The following is a 26,805-nucleotide window of genomic DNA, read 5'->3' as shown; positions in this document are numbered from 1 at the left end:
GTGACTGAGAATTTCTTTGAACAAATAAAATCAAATATCTGGGTGAGTAAATGAAATCTGTGACTGCTTGATTACTGTCTGAATTACAACGTGGTAAATAAAAATCCCCTTTACAGGTGGCACTTGCAGAAAAAGAGGTATGAACACAAAGCCTTCTGCCGGGAAAGGGTAAAATAATGTGTCTACCTATTTTTTAATTCTACAAAATACAGGAAGAGAATTATAAGGAACCCCCTACCTTCCTCAGGAGCTGTGTGTACCAAGACTTTTTATTAACAGCACCCTGCATGAGGCTTACATTCATGCCCACTTCTCTTTTCTAAAAAAAAATCTCCTCCACTTTCTCCTTTTGTTGTGAACATCAGTGACTGCCTCCCCCCTGGCTATGCACAACCACACATATCTTTCAGGAGCTAATTGAAGCATAGAGAAGTTAAACATGATGTATTCAAGGTCAAATCTCAAGTCAGTGGAAAAGCCATAAATACAGCGTCTCTGCTGCTGAGCGTTCTGGGTGCTGGGCCATACTGCCTGGTGAAGTTTTGACTTTGGATTGCTATTTTCAAAATGCCCTTCAGTGTTTAAAAGCAGCTCATGTTGACAAGATAGAAGGAAGAAGCTTTTACAAATTTCATGAACATTGCACAATCTCACATTCCTGGACCTATCACACATGCCAATTAGTGTTTTACATACACATTTAAAATTCCCTTGAAAACGCTGGATAACTGACTCAAAGACACACGAATGGGAGAGGTTTTAGGAGCCTACAATATACCCGATTTTTTTCCCATTAGATGCAGCTGAATCACAATGCATGGTAGGCATTCTGTGCAGGAAAAAAACATTGTGCATTTAGGAGCCATGCTACACTGTCTGAGACCCCTTTTTGAGATAAGACCCGCATAAGCAGAGCGCCTGGGAAGGGTGAGCAGTGGGCTCTGGAGTGCAAGATGCGTTCAGGGAGAAAACATCACAAGTACTGAGCTGCGCTGAGAAATGAGGGTGCCAAAGCTATCATAAAAAACATTCACAAGCATGTGCAGATTAAACAGATAACAAGGGAGTGTTCTTTTTTTTTTTTTTTTTTTTTTATAAAAAGAAGGTCATTCCTCTTGCTTTTAGGACCCAGTGAAAGCAGCCTCGAGCATGATTCTGTGTCTTAAAATCAGGAGAAATCTAATCTCAGGGGGTTGTTTTATTTTGCTTTTTGCTACCATACTCGAAGGCTCCTTGATCGAACAAATGAGCTTTTTTTTCCCCCCTCAGTATCTCTCTATCATGAAAAGCTCATTTGCCATTTAATTTTTATCTAATCATGCTGGCTGGGTTTTGCCTGTCTCTCTCCCATCTACCCCCACCCCACCTACACTGGCATTCTCTGTGGTCAAAGAATCTGTTTCAGTATTAGTGTTCAATATAACAAATGTCAAGTAAACACTCTACACATTTCCTGTGCTATTTAAAGCATCTTAAGCAATTATTTGCTCTAAAGTATTAAACTGTAAATTTTCTTAGCTGGTGCCAATTCCTACAGTAATAGCTGTCACAGAACAGTACTTAGAACACTCAAATGCAGCTTTTAAATGAGCTACACTCTTAGGCTACATTTGCCAAGATTTTTCTAGTTTCCATATTTTTAAGGCATGTTTTTGAGACAATGTACAGAACTGCAACAAAGTGTCACATGTAGCTGTTTTACTTCATACTGAAGCTTATTAATAGGTACATACGTATCTTTCAACATAGATTTGTCTCTAAGCAAAATGATAAGAGACAGATTAGACACATACTCACACTTCAACCTCATTACTCTAAGTGCTTATTATTACAAGCCAAAAGCATGACCACTGAAAATATCACTACATAGGATAAAGCTCCAAGTCATATAGTTGGCTCATAAAAGGCTCCCCTAACAATAGTTCTATAAAGGGCGCATACTACATTTATACCTATACATGCAGGCAGCCCTAGAAAAAATATTAATACAATACATACATATATAAATGTGTATGTGCAAATAATTATATCCAGATATTCACACATGCCTTTAGAAGTATTTTTATGTTGGGCTAGATGTGATTCTCTTTCAATCTTTTTAAATTCATTACGTATTTTTGTGATTACCCAAGAGTAACTTAAAAGTAACATAATTCTAAAATCCTTAATAGCTAAGACTGCATTAAATTGCCACCTCCTCCTACAGAATTGCATAGTCCTTGGAAAAATTTTCATGCAACAGAGTACAATTTACAAACAAACAAAGAAACCCCTCTTTGCTTATTTTTTTTAAGGTAGTTAATTGTTAGACTCTATTTTCCAACCGATGAAAGAATTATATTATTCCCACCAGGCCAGAACCCATTCTGATTTTTACATACTGTACCAGGTAGTACCACTTGCTGAAAGATTGCATTAAAGCATTAAAGGACAACAAGGTTAGATTATCTTAACATGTTCCACTCAATAGTTTTTGATTGTGTTATGAAGTGCCCTCACATTGGTTACCAAAAACGTCCTGCTATTTTAAGAGTCACACCATCAAGGAACCACATGTCTTTAAAGCTAATATTTGTGAATTATAACCCAAGAAGCATTTTAGAGATCTGCCAGGAGAGTCAGATTCAATCATCCCTTCTGGTGGTGAGGTGGTGTGTTTGGTATAGTCAGTCCCTCATAGCATACCTTGCTTAGGAGGAGATGTGTCACGTGGGTGCACCAAAGAAATGATCCGGTCAATAAGAACCCCCAATATGACACCCAGGTCTGGATATCCCAGCAGAGAACACTCCCTAACCTTTCCTGCAGGTCTAACTCCACTCCACTTGATCCTCCACAATGGCAAGAGGAAAAAGAAAGAAGAAGGGAGAGCAATGACATGGCAGGGAAGAGAGACAAGAGAAAGGAAGGAAGACAAAATAATCACCTGGCATGGGTTGGGTTCTTGCACACTTTTGTTAGAAATATTTTAAAATACCGTTTTTCTAGAGTGAATATTTTCTGAGGAGGGAGGGAAGGTGACAGGACGGGGGAGAGGCCTGTATGGAGCTCATCAAATTCATGGTAGTTTTCAAACTCAGGTAGAGAGTCACCTGAGCCTCACTGAAACCTTTTTTAATGATTTACCTTGGTATTGTGCCTCTGCTTTCATATATGCTCAATATTTATAAAAATGATTTTGTAAGTCCCACAACGACATGGGGTGGGGGGTGGGGGAGTAAAGAATTTAAAAAAAAGCAGTTAAGAGCATAAGGTCTGCAGTTTAAATGATGTGAGTTGAATCCCAGTCCTACCACTTATTAGTTCTATGACCTTGGGCAAGCTACTAACCCAGTTACCTTATCTGTAAACTGGAGATAATAGCCACCCATCCAGGTTTGCTATGAGGATTAAGTGATTAGCACAGTGACTAACACATCCTAAATCCTCAATATGCCAGGGAGCCATTATTATTATCCTTAAAAGAATCGGTTCTCTGCACGATGACCATCATAGAGGGTGTGCACTGTTTCTTTCATGTGTTTTCAATCATGATCTGGTAAATAAATATTTGTTCACTGAATGATTTACTTACTTGCTTATTTATTTATAATTCATTGATAGCAGCAATCAAATGTAAGTTTTTTTTTAAATTTGAATTCCATACACTTGTCTAGAAGATGCCCAAATGAAAGACAGAAACAAATTTAGCAGTCCCACAAGACATGTGTGAGCAACTTGAGTATCCAGGCTCTGTTTTGGAAGAATCGAATTAACAGTGTTAGCCGAATCAGAAAAGAAAAGACCAATCCAGCATTAACTTTAAAGTTTAAAAACATCAACCATTCACCTTTTATGTATATTTGGAATTCACAAAGTAAGTTAAGACCTAGTATCTTACAGTGACAAAGAATAACAATTAGCAAGATCCATTTATGATCTCTTTAAAAGCTGTCCCTTCCAAGTAATACTGAAAAGGAAATCAAAGATTAATTTGTTTGAAGCCACAGGCCACAACTTAACCAACTTTACTGAAGACATTCCTCCTTCCTTAATTTCAATTAACGTGAGCACGATCAAACCACAGCTGTCAATTCTATTATCACAGTATTAAGAATATGCCAAGGCTCTAAGTTTCTAGAAGCATAAAGAAATAGGTGACTTGGAGAAATATGTCTGTTTCCGAGCCAAAGGAATGACATTAAGACATTTCCTTTTCTTAACTTTTAGTAATTTCTTATCTCCCATTGGTGTATTTTTTTATGCATCAGTTCTTACTTAATACAAGTGGCTCTCCTGGGAGAAAAAAAAAAATCAACCTAAAAATAAGAGTTTTCCAGGAATAAAAAGAGATAGTTGCAATAGAAAAATACCAGAGGGAAACAGTCTTTACATTACACAGCAATTAAAACTTTCTAAACACACACACAAAAAAATCTATTTTTTTAAGGCATATCATAGCTGTAGAACTGGCCAAAACTCAACATGTTTAATGAGATACAGATTAGTGGTGAGAACAAAGGAAAATCCAACTTCAAGGGTTAAATTACTCTCAAAATCAGTCACTCAAACGTCTGTACCTATGTCATAAAGTGTTTATGAGTTTGATGTATACTCTAGGCATAAATCCCCTTCCAGAGAACAGAAACTCTTAATCTGGCACATTCCAAAATGAAATAGATTCATGTACAGCACTGTACATATCTAAGAATAGCTCCTAAAAGTCCTTAGCAAAGATTCTTTGTAAGTAGAGAAATCAAAAGACAAGAATCAAAAGGCACAAAGATTTCAAAGTCAAAATGTAATGCTCTCCAATTTTCTGAGTCACGTGCTAAGAGAAAAACTTTAAAAAGGAAAATGAGACCATTCCCCCTTCACAGAAACCAGCAAATTAAAAAAAAAAAAAATGAATGCACAAAACACCTGGATGTGCTTTCCTGCTTCTTGCCAGTGACATACATACATATTTATGTATATATGTATAGGACCTAACAAACAAATCTTCAGAGTGATGAATTACACACAGTCACACAGATACACTCTCACACACAAGAGAGCAAAGCTGATGCTATTTAAACATCATGAAATATTTTCCTAACTGTGCACAGATGGAAGTACAGACTTTTCTGCCAACTGCCTGGTTCAGAAACTTTGCTCTATTTTTAATTATTTGGTTCAGAGGACCCGTTTGTGATTAACTTCTGTGTTGGATGGCAAAGCAAGTCAAGTTCCTGACCCACAGCAAAGAACACTGAGAGAAGCTTAATTATTTTTAAACAGCTTGTGTAATATTGTAAACCGTGTGTAGGGACAATTAATTTGTCAAAGACCTGTTCATGGGTGCCGTAGCTGGAGGCTGCAGAGTGTGTGTTAGTAAAACAGAAAAATTCAGGAGGCATTTAAGGAAATGACACCGACATGAAGTTCCTGATGACAAAGAAATTTTCATCTTAGAGAAGTAACAATGGAATAAGAAACAGAGAGGAAGAAATTAATAGTGTTGCAAGGACTAATCTTATTAGCCCTGGAAGTTTCAGTTTTGACTACGAGGACAGTGAATGGAATGCCAAAGCTTTAAACACAGGAAATGAACTCAGATGCAAGGAGGAGGTGGTCAGGAAACTTCAACCATAGAATTCAGAATCATACACTAGAAGTGCTGAGCAAGATCAAATCCCAGAAGAGGAGGAGAAAGAGAAGCAGTGGTCTAGCAGGAAGAAAGTAATGAAAGCCGAGGTAAGAATGAGCAGGTTGGAATGGTTTTATATTTCTAAGAACTATGCATTAAAAAAAAAAAAGCTGTTTCCTAATAGAAGATGAACCCAAATAGCAAATTAGTACAAACACAGAAAGGAAACAAAATATAAAGCATCCAGTTAAGAACCGTGAAGATAGAACGGGGTTCAAGCCTAAAAATCTTGTATTCTTGGAGAAGCCTTCTTTTGATCAATACCCCTACAACTAACTGTAAGACATTCTATATTTAAGTCTTTGATGTACTTGGGAAAACACCGGATTCTACAGAACTGTAGGCCACAGAGAGCCAAAATATTTCAGGAGTTAATAGTTATTGCTAAAAATTACATTTATAATGAGTCCAGGATCAATGCCAGACTGGTCTGGGAATTGAAAAAACAAAACAAAACACCAAGCACTTAATTTCTCTTTGAGAAGGTGTAGAAATAGGGAATTTTTTTTTTAAAAAGGAGCATCCTTAGCAGGAATGGGGGTCCTAATTCAGCTTCTTAAACCATTAACACTGGCCACTAGCTTTCAGCTGGGTTGGATGACACAGAAAGACCCTCAGAAGAACACATCTGCAGTTGTGAGGAATTGGGACATTTCAATAATTAAAAATAATTCATCTCAAGGAGAAGAAAAAAAGGTGATCTGTTCTAGAAAGTCCAAAATAAACTTCTATTAATATGTATTCATATTCTTCTTCTCCTATGCAAAGTATATGTATGGGTATATGTGTTGGCAAGCAACGAGAATTTTTTTCAAAAAACAATTTTTTAAAAAGAGTACATCTATGACTGAATTATTTATAGTTGCAAATGGTTTCATAATATCAACCCAGTATTATTACAGGCCATGGCTTAGAAATGTTTTATCTCACTCAGAAATATTTCTGTTTGCCGTAACAATAGCCACTGTGCTGAGATGGGATTTGACCTGTGTCTTTGTCCATAAAACAATCCTATAAAATATGTAAACATGAATTCAATTTTCTTTAAGTCAAGAAAAGCAAAAATATGGTTGTCAGAACAAGAACAGCTTTCTGTGGGATATTCTAGTTAAATGAAAGCTATTCAACTTGAATCAATTGCTGTATCCATTCTCCAATACACAGCAGATTCATATTTCAGAAGGTTTTTGACAGAGAACAAAATGTTACTGAACTATCTCTTCCATTCCTTTTGTCCTACAGAACATTCCACGGGCTGAACTCCCAACAAGGGGCATATACTTGTCAGCTTCTGTGTGCACTGGTTCTATTCTCGTTTGTCTTTGTTGCAAATTTTCAGTTTTGACCCTTTCCTGGCAAAACATTAATATACACCTTTGGGTTGTGTTACAATTTAAAAAAAATTTTTAAACTTACATTTTTATTCTGTACCATCTTTAAGTGCCTCTAACTCATTAAAACAGGCCCTGCTATTTAAACCCATGATAGAACCTTTCTTTCTATCTGCTTCTGTAAACACTAGAAATCCAGGGAGAAAATTCTCCCAATCCAACAATCCACACATTTCTACACAAAACCAATCACTCGAGTATTTAAAAGCTAGAGAGACAGACTAGAGCTAGCACGAACACGTCGGTGAAAGATGAATTTATCCTCCGCTGCCTCAATTCCAGGTCATCCCAGGACTGTGCCTGTGGGGAAACGCCAAGATGGAAAGAATGGATTGGTGCCTGTTTCTGAGCATTATCTGTGTCAAGACTCAACGAGAGCGACAAAAGGTGTGTGGCTGCAAGGTGATCAGGAAAAGCATTCAACATTGTCCTAGGCATTTAATGACTAAGCCTGAGCCAGCTCAAAACCAGTCGGAAACAGATTTCAGACAATGGAAGAGCTAAAACACTGGTTCTCAGGGATGATGTCCGAGAGGAGGTCTCTGGAGCTGGGTGTCATCCTTTAGGGTGGCCCAGAATAAAATGGTGACGCATTATGCCTCCTGGCGAGCTCATAGCTACTTTGAACGGCAAAGACACCAAGTCCCGTGGACTTCCAACGAAGATCTTAAGGCAAGGAGAGATGTCCACCAGCACTCTCTGTGACCTGTTAGAGAGAAACATTCTTAGCTACTCCATCACCAAGCAAAACTCCCCCGCCAGGCTATATGGTCTTGACTCCTAGGAAAAAGCTGTAAAGAGATTGAGTGGGGGAAACGCCTAAAAGAGAGATGCCCTTTGTCATGACTGAAGAATTTCTAATGAGGATTCTGCATATAAAATCTAGCTTCAGTAAAGTCTCCAAGTGAATCAGATTCCAGGTATTTCTGAAGCCAACAGCATGGTCGTCAGCCACCAAATTACTTCTGCAAAGAAAGAAAAGGCTTCATCACAGTGATTATATACGCTCCTGACATCAAGAGATGGAAGGATGATTTTTACTGATTAACCTCTAGTTGTCATGGGGCAGTAGATACTTGTCATGGAAGTAACTCAACACCCTGTGCTGGTTTTGTCCAGCCCAGGAAGCATAAATCCAATTCATACACGGCTACATGAGCTTCCTCAACCCTCTCTGTGATGTCCAGCAGAGAGACAGCAGGCACCTGCAGTCTGGAAATGACCCGATCATAATGCCTTCCCGTCCATTCTCTGAGAAGATGGCATCAGATTTCAAGCTTCCACATATGAGAGAAGTTTGATTTCCTGATGTTTCTAGCCTTGCTGACACCGATGCATTAAGGGAAATCCAGCTCTAAAAGCTCAACTTTAAAGGTACAGGGACTGCAAAAGGAAAAACAGCATCCATTAAGCTTCGTAGGCACTATGCACACATCTCGCTAAATTTATGATGAAATATTTTAGGGTAACGAGGCTTGCGTGTATATCCAAGAGGCTGTACTCTCGCACCTTCCCGGCTCTAGCTCAAGACTGCTCCATCGAACCATATCAGCTAAGCCAAGTTATGTCTTTTCAGTCTACAGATTAAAAGACACAACTGCCTAATTCCTGGGGTGACAGCAAAGAGAGCCGAACTCCAAGTCAGAAAGCCAAAGTCACAGCACAGACCATGTAGGCTCTGGCCACTGGAACCCAGAACATTGGTCAACCTCTTACGTTCTGCTTCCTCCCCAGGAACGTGAGGAAGATACTCTCCAGACAAGAAGTCATTATGATTATCCAGGGAAACAATTTATCCGAAGCACCCCAAATTCTGTGATACACTATTATCAGCTGCAGCAGACCCATGACCCACTAGCCACTGCACATGGTCTAAGTGTGCTTTTTAAGGCTGTATTTACTAAGTCAAAGGATGAGGCTGCAAAACATCCCCAGAAAAAAAAGGATAGTTTTGGGACACCTGAGTGGCTCAGTGGATTAGAGTCTGCCTTTGGCTCAAGTCGTGATCCCGGGGTTCTGGGATCGAGTCTCCCATCAGGCTCCCTACAGGGAGCCTGTTTCTCCTTCTGCCTATGTCTCTGCCTCTCTCTGTGTGTCTCTCAGGAATAAATAAATAAAATCTTTAAAAAAAGAAAGAAAGAAAAGAAAAGGATAATTTTGACCAGTCCTACAAGAGAAACAAACAAAAAAAAAAAAAAAAATAGGACTTATCAGCCCAGTGAAGTCTTTGAAGACCCTGCACATTTAAAATGGAAAAGTTCATAAAAAATTTTTTTTAAGGAAATCATTTCCTGAGACTTCAGGGCAAAGAGTAAAAAGTGTACTATTTAGAAACAGAAACCCTGAGATTAGTCAGTCCACCAAATGTTCTCTGCATAGCAGAATAGCAAACAGCTAGTGTTTGTTCATTTCCATAGATTAACAGCCCTCTCTCCAGGACCTGAAGATGAAATGAACTGGAGGGTTCTGTTTGGAGAAGCTTCCTCTACTGCTGGTAAGACCCACGTTTCAAAGTCGCATTCTAAAAGACTCCCTTATTTTAACATTGCTTCTTCCTCCCGTTGGCCTATTCTGATCTCTGGATGACGAAACTGGATCTAAAGCTTGCAGGGAGAGGAAAAAAAAAAGTCTCCCTTCCTTTTTATCGATTTACACAGAGTTTCTTTTTTTTTTTTTTTAAGATGTTATTTATGTATTCATGAGAGATGCATAGAGAGAGGCAGAGGGAGAAGCAGGCTCCCTACAGAGAACCCAGTGTGAGACTCGATCCCAGGACCCCGGGGATCACGACCTGTGATCAACCACAGACGCTCAACCACTGAGCCACCCAGGTGTCCCTACACAGATTTCTTAAATAGTACTGTTCATCTGGAGAACACCAAGATGGGAAACAAAAAAAAAAATCACAACCTGTTCCTCCTGAAAAGTAGACAGAGGTACATAAGGTTACAGAGGCTTCATTAGAACAGGAAAGCCAAAATAAAACCGCAATATTTGGGCTTAGATGCCATCACCATATTTCCTTCAAACTCAAAAGAAAGCCAGGTTTTATGGAAGAAGATTTTTCTGAATAAATAACCAGAGCATCTTTTCTCTTGTCAATAAAATAATAAACTTGTCTTATGGTCCTATGACCTCTTATGAAAGAAAACAAAACAAAACAAAACAAAACTGCTAATCTTATGAAAAGTGTCAGATCAGGGCACCAGAAGCAGCAGAGGGAAACAATCTTTTCCCAGCTCCTTATATAAAAGCTGTCTCTTCTCCCCTCCCCCCCAAAAGAGCTGCAGCTTGAGGTCACACTTCACAATGGCCTACGTTCCAATGTCCAAGGATGCAAGAGAGAGGAGGTGGATGGCCACCTGGCCAGCCAACTCCAAGAGGCACAGAGATATCATGGGTGGACTGTCCTTCCACCCCATCATGGGTGGGTTACACAGAGGAGGGTGCATAGTTCCCCAATCCTTGTGGGGCTTTACCTCAATTGGACCAACCTTGCTTAGGACTCTGGAACTACTCTCTTCCAGATAAAATGATCTCCTTGGGGTAATTACTTCACCAGGAACTTTCACCCGAGTTGGAGACTGGGGTCCCAAGGGTGCTTAAAAGCTGGAGAATAGGGGTTAGGGAGGCAACTCCAAATTTGTTCGTTCATTCATTCATTCATTCAACATGCTAGCTGTGTTCCTACATAAGAATCTTATGTAATCGGGGCAGCCCTGGTGGCACAGGGGTTTAGCACCACCTGCAGCCCGGGGTGTGATCCTGGGGACCCCGGATCGAGTCCCACGTTGGGCTCCCTGCATGGAGCTTGCTTCTCCCTCTGCCTGTGTCTCAGCCTCTCTGTCTGCCTCTCTCCTTTCCCCCTCCAAATAAATAAAAAATAAATAAAAAATAAAAGAATCTTATGTAATCGAAACTCAGTAGGAATTTTTTCAATATCAAGAAAGACAGTTTTAGACGTTAAAAAACAAAGCAATCTTTTCCTGCATTGAATTTCTATAATAATAGTGTTCTGTGGGTTATAAGTGTAGTACTATGAAATTTAAATATCCCTGAGCGAATCCAGCATTCTATTCCACACCGTCTTTGCTCTGGAAAAGTCATCTTTGGGCCTTTCTTCATTCTCTCTGTCTCCTTAGCACAGCCTTCTTACACATTTTTATCACCTTTATCACCCCTTGTTTCGACACACAAAGCCACTCAAACAAACTTCTTCCACCACTGTGGTCCACGAGGCCCCATTCTGGTTCCAGACCACAATGACGTAAATCATGATCTATCTAAATAGATGGAATCACATCCAATTTGTATCCGGAAAAAGTCACATTATAGGGGAAATGACTGTGTTCACTGCAGGCCTACTAGATGCCAAATGCCAAGAATGGGGGATGTCACTGAGCTAAGGAGAAGGATGACAAAGTGTTATGAAAGGGGGAGAGTAGAGGGTGCTGGGAGCCCAACAGGCAGCATATAACCTCGTTCTGGGGCTCCCTGGGGAAAAGACTCCGTTGAGATTTTAAGAATGAGGCAAAGTCAGCCAGAAAGATAGGAATAAGTAGGTAGGTGTCAAGGAAGACAGCAGCAAGATTCAAAGCTGGGACACGAGTTACTTCTAAGGAGGAAATGCTTCTGTGGGTGAAGTGAAGCGAGTAAGGGGCAGCAGATGAGGGAGAGGGCCAGAGAGATAAGCAAGGTCCCCCGGCCTGCTGTGTCAGGTTACAGATTCTGGACTTCATCCCCAGTACCATGAAAAACCAGGGCAGGAGTGAAGGAAAACAGATGCAAACAGATCTCGAGTCGGAAGAAACGTGCATTTGGGCTTCAGAGAGGAAAACGGGTTGGACCAGCACAAGAGGACATCCAGGGAGGCCATTTAGGGAATATATCACATCCCCATCCACCCCGCCCTGCTGAGCCACTGGCCCAAGTTCAGACTTTGAGACCAGATGTCCCCAAAGCTCAACACCTAGACAAGTGCTCACCACCTAGACAAGTGCTCACCACCATCTGCTCCAAGGGCTCTCTCCAGGGAAGAGTGGAAACAGGAAAGAAGCAGGGTAGCAGTGAGCCTCTCTGGTCTACTGTAAATGAAAACCAGACCCAAGGAGGCCCCTCCTCAGCATGGTGGCCTGTAGGCTAAATGAGCAAAAGGTGTGAAGACCGCAAGCTAGGATCTCTGAGAACAGCTCAATTTCACCAGGCCTGAAACTCCTGACCGACTGCTCAGGCCCGAGGAAAGGAGGCTGCGGGTCCCATGGCAGGGCCCCCTAACAGGAACATGGAGCAGGAGAGGGTGGAAAACCCCAAATGTGGGGAGAGGAGACTAGGAAACTGGCCCAGATTGGCTCTCTCTCTCTCTGTCTCTGTCTCTCTCTGTGTGTCTCTCATGAATAAAAAGTCTTTAAAATTAATTAATTAATTAATTAATTAATTAAAGTATCCAAAAAGGAACAAGTCCCACAGTCAATCAGGTTGGAGCAAGGCACATTCATTCATATAGCACTAGTAATAATCAAAATAGATACAAGCCTTTTATTTTTTCTTTTAAAGATTTTATTTGGGATCCCTGGGTGGCGCAGCGGTTTAGCGCCTGCCTTTGGCCTAGGGCGTGATCCTGGAGACCCAGGATCGAATCCCACGTCGGGCTCCCGGTGCATGGAGCCTGCTTCTCCCTCTGCCTATGTCTCTGCCTCTCTCTCTCTGTGTGTGTGACTATCATAAATAAATAAAAATTTAAAAAAAATAAAGTTTTTATTTATTTATTCATGAGGCATAGAGAGAGGCAGAGAAATAGGCAAGAGGGAGAAGCAGGCTCCCTATGGGGAGCCCGATGTGGGACTCGATCCCAGGACCCCAGGATCACGACCTGAGCTGAAGGCAGATGCTCAACCACTGAGCCACCCAGGTGTCCCATGGTACAAAACTTTTAGAAAATAATTTAGAGTTGCTCCCCCCACCATGGTAGTTTACCTAGGCCTTCTACTGTGACTGTATCCTAAGTAAATACTTAAGTGTACAAAGATATTCACTACTGCTTTATAACAGTAAATAAGTAGGGGCACCTGGGTGGCTCAGTCGGCTAAGCACCCAACTCTTGATTTTGGCTCAGGTCATGATCTCAGGGTCATGGGATGGAGAACAGCATTCACCTCTGCACTCAGTGGTGAGTCCGCCTGAGATTCTCTTCCTCTCCCTCTGCCCCTCACACTGCTTGCTCTCTCTCTCTCTCTCTCTCCCTCCCTCCCTCCAATAAATCTTAAAAAAAAAAGTAAAAAAAATGTTTTAAACAATAAAAATTTAAAAATAACAGTAAATAACTAGAAACAACGAAAATGTCCAGATATTAACACAAAACTTAAATTAAGATAAAACAACTTGATAGAATACCTAATCCTTGCAAATGATAGTTGTAAAGTCTAGGTTACAAATGATAATTTTTATGCTAAATGGAAAAAAGTAAAACTGAAAAAAGTTATGTGTTAAATTACCAAGAACTAGAGGACAACTCATAGAGGTAAACATGATTTATGGACTGGGATGATGGGATAAAAGGGAACTTTTGCTTTTGTTGGTTTTCGTTTACCGTTGTGATGTATAGGCAACAGATGTTTAAAATGTAGTATTTCTATCAATAACACAGTGGCAAATAGCCTCTTCTGCGTAGCAGATCAACCCTTCCTGCCTGGATCAGTGAAGGGTGCTTGGGCCTTCCCAAGGTACAAAGGCCCACCTGAGATTCAAACCCTGACCGGAAGGGGCTCCCAAGTACCTGCAAACATACAGCTCTTTGCTTTCATTTTTTCCCCCAGTTCTTTTTTTTTTTTTTTTTTTTTAAGATTTTATTTATTTATTCACAAGAGACAGGGAGAGAGAGAGAGAGAGGCAGAGACACAGGCAGAGGGAGAAGCAGGCTCCATGAAGGGAGCCCAACGTAGGACTCAATCCCAGGTCTCCAGGATCAGGCCCTGGGCCGAAGGTGGCGCTAAACCACTGAGCCACCCGGGCTGCCCCCAGTTCTTAAATTCTATGTCTTTTCCTTCTTTTTAAAATTATGTCTTGAGATCATACCATAAGCAATATATGTGGTATATGCTCATTTGATCCTTCCAAAAATTCTGTAAGATAGAGGTTAGCATCATGCCCATTTTACAGATGACGACACTGAGGTTCACAGATTCAAGAAATATGGCCTAGGTCACACACCTAAGGGGCCAGAGCGAGAATTCAAATCTCAACCTCCCCATCTTCAAAGCCCTCACTTGCAACCGCCATGAGAACTGCTTCTTCCCTTCCCCTCTGCCTACAAAACAAAACAATAGAACTTTCTTATTTGTCACCTCTTCTGTTTGCACAAGCTGCCTAAAGAAATTAGCCAAACTATAATCAATCAAGAGACATCACATGAACTGCTTATAAATTAACCCATAAGGTAAGGTAATGTTTCACACATTGATGGGAAAAGTTGAGGCAGAACAGAAAAGGAATTACCTCAAGAGTCCATCCTGGATGTGAAAGTAAAATCAAATGACATCCAAAGGATTTCTACTTGCAAATTAAAAGCAGAATTTGACCCTTGATGCTACTGCAGAAGGGCAGAGCTTTTGCAGTGTTCCTTGCAAAAACCAATTCCACAATTAGCTGAAAGATTCTTCCCAGTTATAACAAATCCACTCCAGAAATGGGAGTTGTTTGGGGCATGGTAGCAAGAATGGTAAAAAGGCACAGAAAAAGTATTATGCTAGGAAACTAATATAGATAGGGTGATAAATGATTGTAGGCATCGCTTGTGGCATACTCCATAAATAATGACATGGTAATAGCTAAAAATGTAAATTCTAATTAAATGCAAAACCTAACAAAGTCAAACAACAGCAAATGATGTTTGACAGACCAAAGGTCTTAGGGGAGCCAAGAAGAAAAATCACAAGAAAATCTGTTCATGGAACTGCACAGTGTTAGCAAAGAGGCCCAAGCCATCAGATCCTCCACCATCTTGTTCACTGTAGATGGGGAAACTGAGGCCCAGCAGGGTAGAATGAGCATCCCAAGTCCACTTGCAGCAGGTCAGGAAACACAAAGTCGGTTCCCAAACTCACGGTCACCTGCGAGTTCTCCCCACCACCACATTCACCCTGCCTCGCACTGGAAAGCTACTCTATTTTAAATCATATTTTTAAAAGAGCATTAAGCATTCTATAAACATTAAATTCCTTTTTAATAATTTTCAAATGCACAGGGGCACATTTTAAAAAGAGGCCTGGTTCGGATTTCTTTGGGAAAATTGCACACCGCTCAGTGTTTAACCTCGTATTGAGTGAAATATTAACAGGCCATATAATGGTTTCAGTGTTCCTTCAGTAAAGCTAAACAGAATTCGAAAAACATATCCCCCAGGCCTACAGTGGAGTTTCTGGAGCACACATTAAACTCCACGCTCTGCTCTACGAGCCCATCACTGTTAAGTAACTCATCAGAAAATAAAGAGGGAATTACCAAAGGGGAATTGCCAAGCAATTAGTTCTCTGAAGCAGATGACATACAAACTGCTGTAGGGAGGAGCTTCCCGGTTAGTCATATGTCAGAGGCAGAGCCTCCTAATCTGTAAATAAAAATGCATCACATATGATTACAGCTGGGATGTAGGCTGGGGCTGCCAGGCTAGTGCACAGATAGTAAATCCCAAGTCCTCATGTGTTCTGTGCGTCTATGAAGCGAGAGACGTTGCCTCTCAAGGCACTTTTTTTTTCTTCTTAAATCCTGTGATTTTCATTCAACCTAAGGAAGACAGACTGGTCGCCCCCAAAGCAGGCTAAGGGAAAAGCGATCTTTATCCTTTCTCTATCTGTCTGACGCCAGGAGGTTAAAGATTCATCCAGGGATCCAGAGGAGGAGAGAAAATGAGAGACGGGGGAGGGACAGGAGGGTACAGGCGACCCTGGCTTCCCCATGGCCACCGCGTCCAAAGCCCGTCCTTCTTTCACGGCATGTTTTGTTCCTGGAGTGGGCATCCAGTGCCAGCCCACCACCTAACAAACCAGGGCGATAAATAGTTTGTATCTGCCAAATCTTGCAAGCTGAGCAATGACCCGGAGGAGCCCTTGGGGGAGTCAAAAGTTCATCATCTCATTGGGACTTTTGAAGCCGAACCTCATCAAGCTGGAGCCCAACTTAAGCCAATCCTTGGAAACACAGATAAGCAGAGTGCCACTGTCATCACTTTCTTCAATTAATAATTATTGAAAGTGTGTAGGACTCTCAGGGAGGCAGGAGGAAGAGGGAGAGGAAGGATGGTAACCCCTCGAGGACAGCCTGCATGAGACTGAGCAGACGGAGCAAGCTCCCAAATGGAACGCTCAGCGCCCACGAACCCCTCCCTGCTCTGGACCTGCCAGAGGATGTCGCATCTCTACTGTGATTCTGTAACTAATGACTCCTGGGCAGGCCCTGCCTTCTCGACTCAACTGTAGGCTTCTTACAGGCAGGGCTCAGGGCTTGACAGTTAAGGCATGGCCCCGGTAAAGAGTACAGGGTGGGATCCAAGCATGACTTTCCCATTTAGCAGCTGATCAACCTGGGGCAGGTTGCTTCTCCTCTCTGTGCAGGATGGATAAGAACAGTGCCTACCTCCAAGGACTGCAGGAAGGATTAAATGAATTAATGCACGTAAGTGTGAACGACTGACCATCTCCACAAATCCTTGAGGGCCTAGCTGGCATAATGCCTCTCACACGGGAGATGCTCAGTAAACATGTGCCGACAGAAGGATCTGCCCCTGGCTGTGTTTTCTCCATCCCTCTGGCTCCTGTCCTAACCTTGTCTCTTACAGTAGGCATGGAAGTTACTGCCTTGTTCTGAGCTAGTCTGGAGAATAAAGGCAACCCAGCTGAATAACTCGGGTCCAAAAAAAAAAAAAAAAAAACTTAAATAATCCGCAGACTTTCTCTAATTATATTAAAACAGACTGCCCACCAACAGACATGTAACCAGATCATTCCCAGCCTTCCCTTTCACTTTGAGCCATGGAGTCTTAGAATCTTTTCCTCCCAGAGTCAAGGCTCACTAATTCTGTATTTCTTTATTTTCTATAAAGTATAAACAGAAAGCCAAAACGCTCAGAAAGCTGTGTCGTGTGTGTGTGTGTGTGTGTGGTGTAAGTGTGTCACATTTTTAAGAGTCCACATTAAGCCTCCAGGAAAGCCTTTAGAATTACCAAACATGCCCATATTAATGTGCTTTATCAAAGTACAGTAAATGAATTGCCACAAATGAACAACTGCTCCGGAGTCAAGTAGATGGCACAACGTGATTTACGCCTATCACACAAGATGAATAAATCGACGGTGGAAAAGATCAAACGAAATGCTGGAATTGTTGTTAATATGTACAGGGCTTCAGTGAAAATCTTAATAAAACTGTTTAGATGAAAATAGAGGGATCATTTATTGAAATGAAAAAAGATACTGCATGCGCCGAATTTCAAAAGCAGCATTCATTTTCATACACACACATATTAGATTTAGCTAAAATTAGCCCAGGTTTATTTTCTTCTTTCTTTTCTTTCTTTCTTTCTTTTTTTTTTTTTTTAAGGTCTTAAAGGAATAAAGGTTTCAACATGATTTCATTGAGCTGCAGTTCGGCGCTGAGCTTCCAGGGAGAAGACCCGGCTCCCCACCCAGCCGCTCTCCCAGCCTGGCACCACCTTCCCTGCCCCTCGCTCTCCGAGGACCAAGCTGCACCTGCACCTATGCTCTGGCTCCTTTCCCGGCCTCTACCCTCCCCTCCACGTACTCCATGCCCGCTGATGTCAGTCCTGACATACAGGCATCCCCCACACACACCACCACCACCACCGCTGGCCTAGCACACTTTCTGCCAGGGCAGCCACAACCCAAAGCCCAATTCCAAAGACCACTTTTATGCCAAAGACTCCTCCAAATTCATCTCCAGACCTAAGCTCTTGGTAATCTTCTTCCCACCCCACGTACAAGTCAGATGCCCACCAGCACCTTGCTGCAGCCAGAGTGGCTTTGTGGGTTAGATCCCAGGCGCTCGCTTGCTGCGTCCCAGCCACTTCCTCGGTCCTCCCCGGGCTCCATCCATCTCTTCCCACAGAAATGCTAACCAGCCTTCAGAGCTGAACTCAGATGATCCCTCCTCCTCAGAGTCTTTCCTCACCATCCCACTCAGCGTCATTCTGAATTCCTTCAGTGTCAGAATTTACCCCAGTAAGGACAACCCACCCCATTCTGCTTTGTATTAGTTCTTCCCGGGCATTTCTTCTTGCCCCTACCTGACCACGAAAAATGCAACCTCCTTCTGGGAGCTCTTACTCACTTTCATTCCCACAGCCGTGTAGTAGTTTAAAAAAGACACGGTGAATAAATGAATGAATCATTTCTTTACACAGATCGTGCCTTTGAACAAGCTAGGTCATAACTTTGCTACAGCCATTTCCTATTTACGAAATAAGTAGAAGCAGAAAGACTTGTAACCTAGGTTTTAATTAAAAAAAAACAACCAAAAACCTTAATGAACATATAAAAGAGTACAGCATGAATGATGCTATTTCCTTGCTCACATTTAACCATCGATTGTGAGCACTGTAAGAAGGCTATTATTTATGCAAAATGTTTAGATAATGCTTATAAGCTTCCTTTCAATGCAATCACAGAAAATGTCAGCTGCTTAGAATTCAAGGTGACTCTGCACTACTTTGTCGGTAATACAATACGTATTCATAAGACACTCAGACTTGCTTAATATACTATAAAAATCTCAGTGTCTTCTCAGTAAGCTGCACATATTGGCCAAGAGACAGGACTTTTTGATGCTTGTGTTTTCACAATAAAATTCTCTTTCAAACAAGCCAGGTGAAAAAATGTGCAAACCACATAGGCAATGAAACCACGTCCCCAGAAACTTCAATGTGAGGATTCTCTGCTTAACATATGAAATGATAACACCCCTAAGAGATAAAGCAGCAGTAAGGCATCTCACCCCTTCCCAGTCAGCTGACACTTGCAGACCCTAAGAAGCTTACCTGTGCATGTAACTCTGGGGTTGTTCTATTTCCTTTTAAACAACACCTCCCTGACCGACTGCCAATAAAATGTAAAGGACCCAGGTTCATACTTCGCAAGGATAAAATGTCTGGGATAACTTCCTGCCCCATTCTCCAACAGGACTTTCCTGAAACATTGCACTTCAGTTACTCCAGTTTTTGTTTCTTTTCACTCAGACGACAAATAACTTCATTTGTGCACCCAACTTACCAGTTTGCCTTACAACAATAGAAAAACACGACGTATGCATCCTGGCGCAGTAAGAGAAATGAACTAACACAGAATTCAGAAAAATAAATAGAAGGCTCATTTGCTTTGCAGAGCTGCAAATGTCTACAGTGTCAGTCCAAAGACCAAGGTACAAGTGCTATTTACTGGCTCCTAGTCATGTATGGTCCAGGAGCAACCATCACAAAACAAGAACATTATAATCATCCTGTCAAGAGATAAGTTACGTGATCACAAAGATAACTTATGTTCACAGATCACAAACCATATATGCTAGGTACCATGCTACTCCGTACACACGTATCATTTCATTCCATTCTCACAGCAGCCCTAGAGGAAAGTTCTAATCTTATCTCCACCTTGCTCAGCAAGAAACTGAGGCGCAGAAAGCCAACAGGACTCCCCAGGACACAGGGGCAGCTCCAGATATGAATTGCAGACAGGCTGGTTCCAGACCCCCATGCTCTTAGCTCAGATGCCATGGAATTCATGTGTAACTTAAAAACTCGATCTTAGGTATAGAGGGGGAGCCCTTTATTTAAGGAATGCTGGTGAATCATTTTTAAATTGAACATTTCGGTAAAGCAAATATCCACCTCGTAACGAATTAGTTGCAAATCCAGATTTTTATACAGGAGGTGCGGAAACAGTAGACTGTGTGTCTCGCCAAGTAAGGAAATAGAACATGACTTGAAAAGGGCTGCCCAGAGACCACCCAATCTAGCAGTTCCCAAACCTATAGAGCATCAGTATGATTCCAAGAGACCATTAAAGGTTCGTTTTGATTCAGGAGGTGGAGCCACAAATCCTTTCTCTCTCTCTTTCTCTCTCTTTCTCTTTAAGCTCTTCAGGTGATTCTGTTGCCCAGCCAGCCTTGGGAACCTCTGAAGGAGTCCATTTCCACAACTTCCAGTAGGATCACTCCCAAGGTAAATAGAAAGAGGGGATCTATTTCACAATCCCCTTTGGTTGCATACACCAGGGCTCCCAAGCCCTCTTGCCTCAACTTCGAACTTCCATGTCTCCCGATTTCATTTAGGCAGGATCCTGTTATCCTCTCTTCAATACAGAACCATGAGTCATCAACACTGCATACACCCTGTGTCTGCATGACTCTCCAGGCCAGAAAAATTTACTGTACGTGAGGCAATCAGGAAGTTGTAAAATCCAAACAGACACAAAGAAATTCAAGATTCGACAAATACTGGTTGCCACTGAACAAACAGGCCTCTGTCTCCCTACGCTTGATTCATTCTACAACAAAAACTTAAAACATGAAAACTGTGACTTATGGGAAGAGTTTGGCAGCACAACGGTCTCATGGAGTTAAGTAAAGATGGCAATGAAGACGACCAGGCCCAAGCTTAACACACAATAGCCCATCGCCACCAAGTCCAACACAGACTTCTTGATTAACCACTTTCTTCTAAATTAAACCACAAAGAGAGACAATTTAAGCCAAGTTTAAAAAAAAAAAAAACAACTCTCTTGGCCCTTTCTCAATTTCCCTCGGAATGTAGTTTGCAAAGGCAGTCACAGCCACCAGTGCACAACGTGCGAGAGCATGGGTATAACTAGGTGACGTTCCGAACAGGTAGGACTTTATCCTCTGATGGAGACTAGACACGCATAGCAGAACTCTCACCTGATTTGTGATGCACTTCCCTGGAGTGGCCGTGGAGGAGGAGATTGTCTTAGAGTGATGGCAAACAAATCCGCAGCTTGAACGGACCACCCTGGGGACTGGCTGCTGCACGATGCTCCTGCAGTGGTGGTGGTGGGGAGGGGGGGGGGCGGGGGATGTAGGAAAAGAAACCCAAAGTGAAAACCAGAACAAATAACTTCAAAAAATAATTCCACCTTAGCGCATCTGTACACTGAAATCTAAACTTTAAGGACAACCGATTTTGCGTTTTGCTTTATGAGAATTACAGATACCAGCCAGCTCAGAAGGCAGCTCTGGTTTGGGGCAACAGGGCTCAGAGGAAAGCCAACACAGAAAAAGGTCATCCCTTCGATCAAATTAAGAGCTCAGTCTCCCCATTTTGAGCCAGGGACCGTCATTCTCTTCTCTAATGATTCTAACCCATCATCTGATAAACACATGCCGGTAATCACAGGGATATCAGGTGAAATGGGCATGGATTGAATAGGAATTGAGCCAAAGTCTAATTTTCATATGGCATATATTACTATCAACATGCAACTTGGTGATTAGCATACCAGTCTAATGGGATAGAAAAATGTATCAAATGCAGAAAAAACTGTAGAAGTGTGCACAAGTCCACTAGACTTCCCACTAGATTTTAAATTATGTCGGTATCGAATGTATGTCCACTTCTTTTTCATTTTGCCGCAATGCCTTGCAAATGGTAAAGTAAAAATTATCCACCGTATAATGAATGAGTGAATGTGTGAATGGATGGACAAGAGAACGAATGAATCTTCCATATACCTTTCCATCAGGGAGCTTGGTGCTTGTAGTAGTTTTTGTGAGGTAAAGACCTATGCACAGAAATGGAAAAAGTTGAAGACTTGACCTGCTAACAAGAGTTTTCAGCCCTATTAAAATAATATTTTTAAATACTGGTCATTCCCAACTGTCCATGTTAAATAAAGAATCAGTAGCACAGTTATAAGCTAACCCCCAAACTTGTCCATTGCTGGGCGGATTTTCCGTCTTTGATTACTGGCGCTGATCTGTATATTTGTTTGGGCTGATTTTAAATTTAGTTTGGGTTTCCTAAGCCCACGCCAGGTAACAGTAGGAAGGAGGAGGCCCAGGATCACACTGGATGTCAGAAAGAAACTATTCTGGAGTTATGAATACGATCTCCAATGTGAATAATCCGTAAACAGGTAAGTGAGCCAATTATCCTTGGGTACATGGCAACACATCTCGGTAGTCATGATTATTTTCATCCATACACACTCACTATTTTTAAGAGCACAGCCCAGCTGGAAAGGAAAATAATTTCGATTGCTTTCCAACACTTTTCAAAGTCATGAATAGTAGCCAAAGCATTCTTACTTCTAACGAATCCATTCACCAAGTATATACAGAAGCATCTACTGCATGCCTGGGACTGATATGCAAAAGGAGTGTGTTTTGTAATCCTTGGTTTCTCCGCATGTAATCTGTGAGTACAGAGAAAGTAGGGAAGCTGTTCCAGACCGTAACGTCTTTGAAGTCCTTGGAAGACTCCACTAAGTCTATCCTTCCACGAGGAAGCTCGTTGAGTTACAAATGTAAATGGTGGCCAAGTTAGAGAAGCTCACAAAATTCTATTTGCCCTTACACGGTGGCTGTTTTCCTATTTTGATCTAGTAATTTCTCAGAGGAAGCATCCAAATACAGGATAATCATTTCTGAACAAGGTGCAGGTACCGTGGATTTGCAGACAGCACTTGCTTTATGAGCTAACAGTTGAGTGTTTGCTTGTATATCTATGTGTGCACACAGTGCTATTTACATATCACCTGGCAGATAAGGTTTTACAGAGTCCAAATTACAGTCTCCTCCTATTCTGCTGAAGTGTACAGAACAGTCAAACATGATGCAAATGCTGTAAAATATTAATTTACTTTCACACTGGTATGCCTACTTATTTCAAAAGTATTTGTGTTGCTACACCAATTACAGTAATTAAGAGAGTTAACATAACTTACTGTTCCATCAGAGGGAAGAAACACAAGAGTAAAAGGAAGGCAGAGTGGAAGCATTGCAAAAACATACAAACAAAATACAAAAAAGAAAAAAAAACCCACAAAAAAAACCCCATTGTAGCCTATAGAATGTTGTCTACAACATATACACTAAAAATAGAATACTTAATATTTTAAAAGCACAGTGAACTACATAACACAATTCCACTTATAGCGGAAGATTACTAACATAGATGGTCTAAGTAACACCGATGTGGTAGTAAAGAGGAAATAATATATAAATAAATACAGTAGATAATATAAATAACTCGAGGAGAGTAGGCCAAAGCTCAGGGTGCAGTAAAAGCCACTGTGCCAAACATAGTGACAGAAGAATACATTTTCTTCGCATGTTAGAAGATAAATTGCTGATAGGTTAGCAGCTAAGACGATTATCACTAAAAACTTCTGCTAAATAACTCCCTCAAAGTGTGTCATGCTAAAGAGCGTCTAAGTGGAAAAAAAAAAAAAAAAAAAGAGTTCCTCTTAGCCTGAATCAAAACAGCATAATCAGGGGAACCTCTGCCCCCTTAAGTCTCAAATTCTGATTACACTACAATGAATTTTCTGAAAAGTTCATTTTCAGGTAGGATACCATTTTTGCTTACATTATGGCAATTACCATTGCATTTTCATTACTCCACAAATGGTATGCATTAAAAGTCATAGAAAAATCAGTGAGACATTTCTGCTAACATCAAACATATCAAAGAAAATATAATGCGTGTTGCTTTTTTGTCTGTAATAGTTCTAAACGTGTTTCAGTACATTCGGGATGGTAACATGTACTACAAACATTTATAGCACACTAGCGTGGAAAGTTCGTATGCATAAGGATTACAAAATATATCACTACACTGATAAAGACAGAATACATAAATTATGAAATAGGAAAAAAAAAAAGATGCTTAAAACCGTCTCCGCAAATAAAGATGATTCACCTAAATCTTATTACGCCTATAATTTTAAGCATTTATATATATATTTTTCAGAACCTTGATCCACTTACAACTCTCTCAGCCAACATTTAAAAATATTCTCTAAAACAGCATTCAGTTATGCTCATTATTATATCATCTCTTAAAGACATGTTGAATGAGTATTTTATTAAACTGAATTAAATGAAACTAAAATTTGAACGGCATAATTGAGAACTACAAGATTCATTCTTAAACAGGGGCAGTCCTGTAAGGAATGCCCTAGGCCAGAAATTATTATCTCTACCGAGATTTCTACAATGTATTATTCTCAATGCTTTTACAAAGTAAGGAGGGCCTGCTTCTGGTAACTTTGGAAGTGTAACCAGAACTAAATCTGTTCTTTGAAGTAGTTAAGCTTGTACCTATCTAAATCTCTCACGCAAGTCAATCATTCAAATTACTGAATAATTCCAAAAATAAAAAGTCATGGAAATCACATTATTTATGTCCACCCTGAAAATGATGTCCACCCTGCAATGACATCTCTTGCACCGTGTCACGTTAGTAAGCAAGCATTTGTTTCAGAGTCTAAGCTGTGTGTTACTGCCCACAACTAGAGTTGAAAGAATTAACATTCACTCCTACACTAATTTCCAGGGTTTTGATAAAATATGTTTATTGACTAACTTCTAATAGGAAACAAAATGAGCCGCTGTCATCATGTGTTAGTCATCAGAAACTGTCACTCAAGGTAAGTGGCAAAAGTAAAATCCACTTGACATTTCACAATGGAAAAAAAAATAAAGGCATGCTACATAAAAGGAATGTGAGTCTGTAATGACAACAAATACAGAAGTCACAGAAATGTGTTTACTAATGTTAATAATCTCTTAAGGCTGGCCTTTCCCAGGACTCACAGACAATGAAATGTAAGGCCATCTACAGGCACTTGACATAATCTGATGGCTAAAGAGTTTTTCTTGAATTTCTCCCTAAAAGACAATTTAGAAGCTCTGGAGCCTAGTTATAATATTCCTGACAAGGCATCACTTCCGAAACCCAAACCCTCGTAAAACGAAATTCGGAGGGGAAAATACTGACTTTCACAGTTTCCAATCAAGTACATTTTTCATACTTATTTTAGTGTTCAAAAATACATATTCATGTCTTAGTGCAAGAAATTTTCTGTATGTTGCACAATATAATCCGGGACCTCCAAAATGTGTAAAACTTAAACTTCTCTGCCTTATTTCATACCCTTGCTTCCCATCTATTTACCTCCTAGGGAAAAAAAAAAAAAAAGCTTCTCTTAACCACAGCAGCACTAGATCTGAACAGGCCACAATCAAGTTACCAACCACATAAACTAAATGGTAGAAAGTCATAAACCCCCTGTGGGGAAGGAATCCTAGTCCCAGGGCAAGAAAGGATTTACCAATTTAGCTCTGGGGCTGTAAAAACTGAAAACTGACAGGCAGGATCACAACCAAATCAAGACATTATTATTCTCAATTACTTTCTCTTGCAAATATCAGGGTTATTAAAATACTCCCCCTCAGGTGGATCCCTGTGCAACACAAAGCTTCAGCAAACGAAGCTACTCACTTTTCTTTCCTTGCTATTTTTTTGGCAACAATATTATTTTTCTTCGCCTGGTGGCTTTAAGGAGGTGGTGTCCTAACGCAAAGAGTAGACTGCTCACGGCTCTACAAATGATTAAGTGCTCATTAAATTACATCTCAAAATACAGTACAAGTTGTTTATTGTGTAAAAGCACCACTCACTGTCAGTCTACTAGCTATAGGCCTCTACCACCTCTCACCCGAGAGAAAAATCTTTGAACTTACTACTAACAGAGTGAGGATCAGGAATGGCCAAGAGGTCCAAATTAAAAATGTACACATGCAGAGTGGCTCCTCCAGCCCGTCCTATTTTTCGTTATAAGAATGCCTATTGTAACGGCACAGTTTTGAAATGTGGCAATGGGGACAGGCTTCCTAAATAAATCACTTCCACCACCCAGTAAACGCTCTAGAAAACCAGCCCTTGACTACTGGCAATACAGGTTCTCAGGGATGGGTGCTTTCGCCCTTGAAGGGGTTAAGCGTCCGCCAGGCCAAAGGCCCCAGACTGCAAAAGAAATGTTGCTTTCCTAAGCTCAAAGGTTTCTAACAAGTACCAAATACTTGTTGATCTGTTCACCACCAACATCAGCAGGATTGCCAGGCTCCTCTCACTGTGTGGGGAGAGAGGCATTTACCCACTGCATCCAGCAAGAACCGCTGGCTGGTCTCCTTTAGAAAAGTTTAGTAGCTTGGAAGTGTCATTGGGCATCCTCTCCACCCTCCCCTATACACCCTCCCCCTTTCCCCTCAATCCACCACCACCTGCATGATTGAAAGGAGACACACTGGAAGGAGTGAACTCTCTCCTCTGGCTTGAGCAGCACAAATACTGTGCATAAAACACTTGGAGTAGTCCAGGCACAAGACAAACCCACCTGAATGGATGGAGGAACACTGTCTGTTGCCATGGCAGCCTGATCTAATTACAGGAGTGATCAGGGCCAGAGTAAGTGCAGGGAAAGCCTACACCACTGACACTATCTACAGGATGAGAAGGACAGGCAGCCGGGAGGTTCGGGGGAGCCCTCCACCCTCTGCTGTCCATGGAAGGTGGCTTCCAAGCCTGTTCGTCTGTGGAGCTGCTAAAATATTGACTGAGGCACGCACACTTGGAGGACAATCAGAGGAGATTAAATGCCACAGCATTAGCTGTTATGGTGCAATCCCTTTCTAAGAGTTCATGTGCAGGATTTTCTCAACCTT

The 26,805-nt window shown here is 41.2% G+C and overlaps 1 protein-coding gene and 1 long non-coding RNA gene across 10 annotated transcripts in view; one reads left to right on the top strand and one right to left on the bottom strand.

Moving 5' to 3' along the window:
- Positions 1 to 26,805, bottom strand: part of ATXN1 (ataxin 1) — a 412,684-nt gene that overhangs the window by 383,282 nt on the left and 2,597 nt on the right. For 6 of the 9 annotated variants that reach the window (XM_077886366.1, XM_077886354.1, XM_077886350.1 and 3 more), the window contains exon 2: positions 20,998 to 21,115. The gene's annotated coding sequence lies outside the window, so the exon portion shown is untranslated. Of the gene's footprint in view, positions 1 to 20,997; positions 21,116 to 21,807; positions 21,858 to 22,383; positions 26,300 to 26,805 lie in introns of those variants that run through there. The other 3 variants (XM_077886353.1, XM_077886356.1, XM_077886357.1) reach the window with 2 other exon arrangements.
- Positions 5,249 to 7,388, top strand: LOC144306778 (uncharacterized). Its single transcript, XR_013373842.1, has 2 exons — positions 5,249 to 5,715; positions 7,342 to 7,388. It is a non-coding gene; the product is annotated as an uncharacterized LOC144306778 (long non-coding RNA).

This window comes from Canis aureus, chromosome 37, assembly GCF_053574225.1.
Source record: "Canis aureus isolate CA01 chromosome 37, VMU_Caureus_v.1.0, whole genome shotgun sequence".
Taxonomy (NCBI): Eukaryota; Metazoa; Chordata; class Mammalia; order Carnivora; family Canidae; genus Canis; species Canis aureus.
The sequence above is the reverse complement of the archived record's forward strand: the minus strand, read 5'-3'. Positions and strand labels throughout refer to the sequence as shown.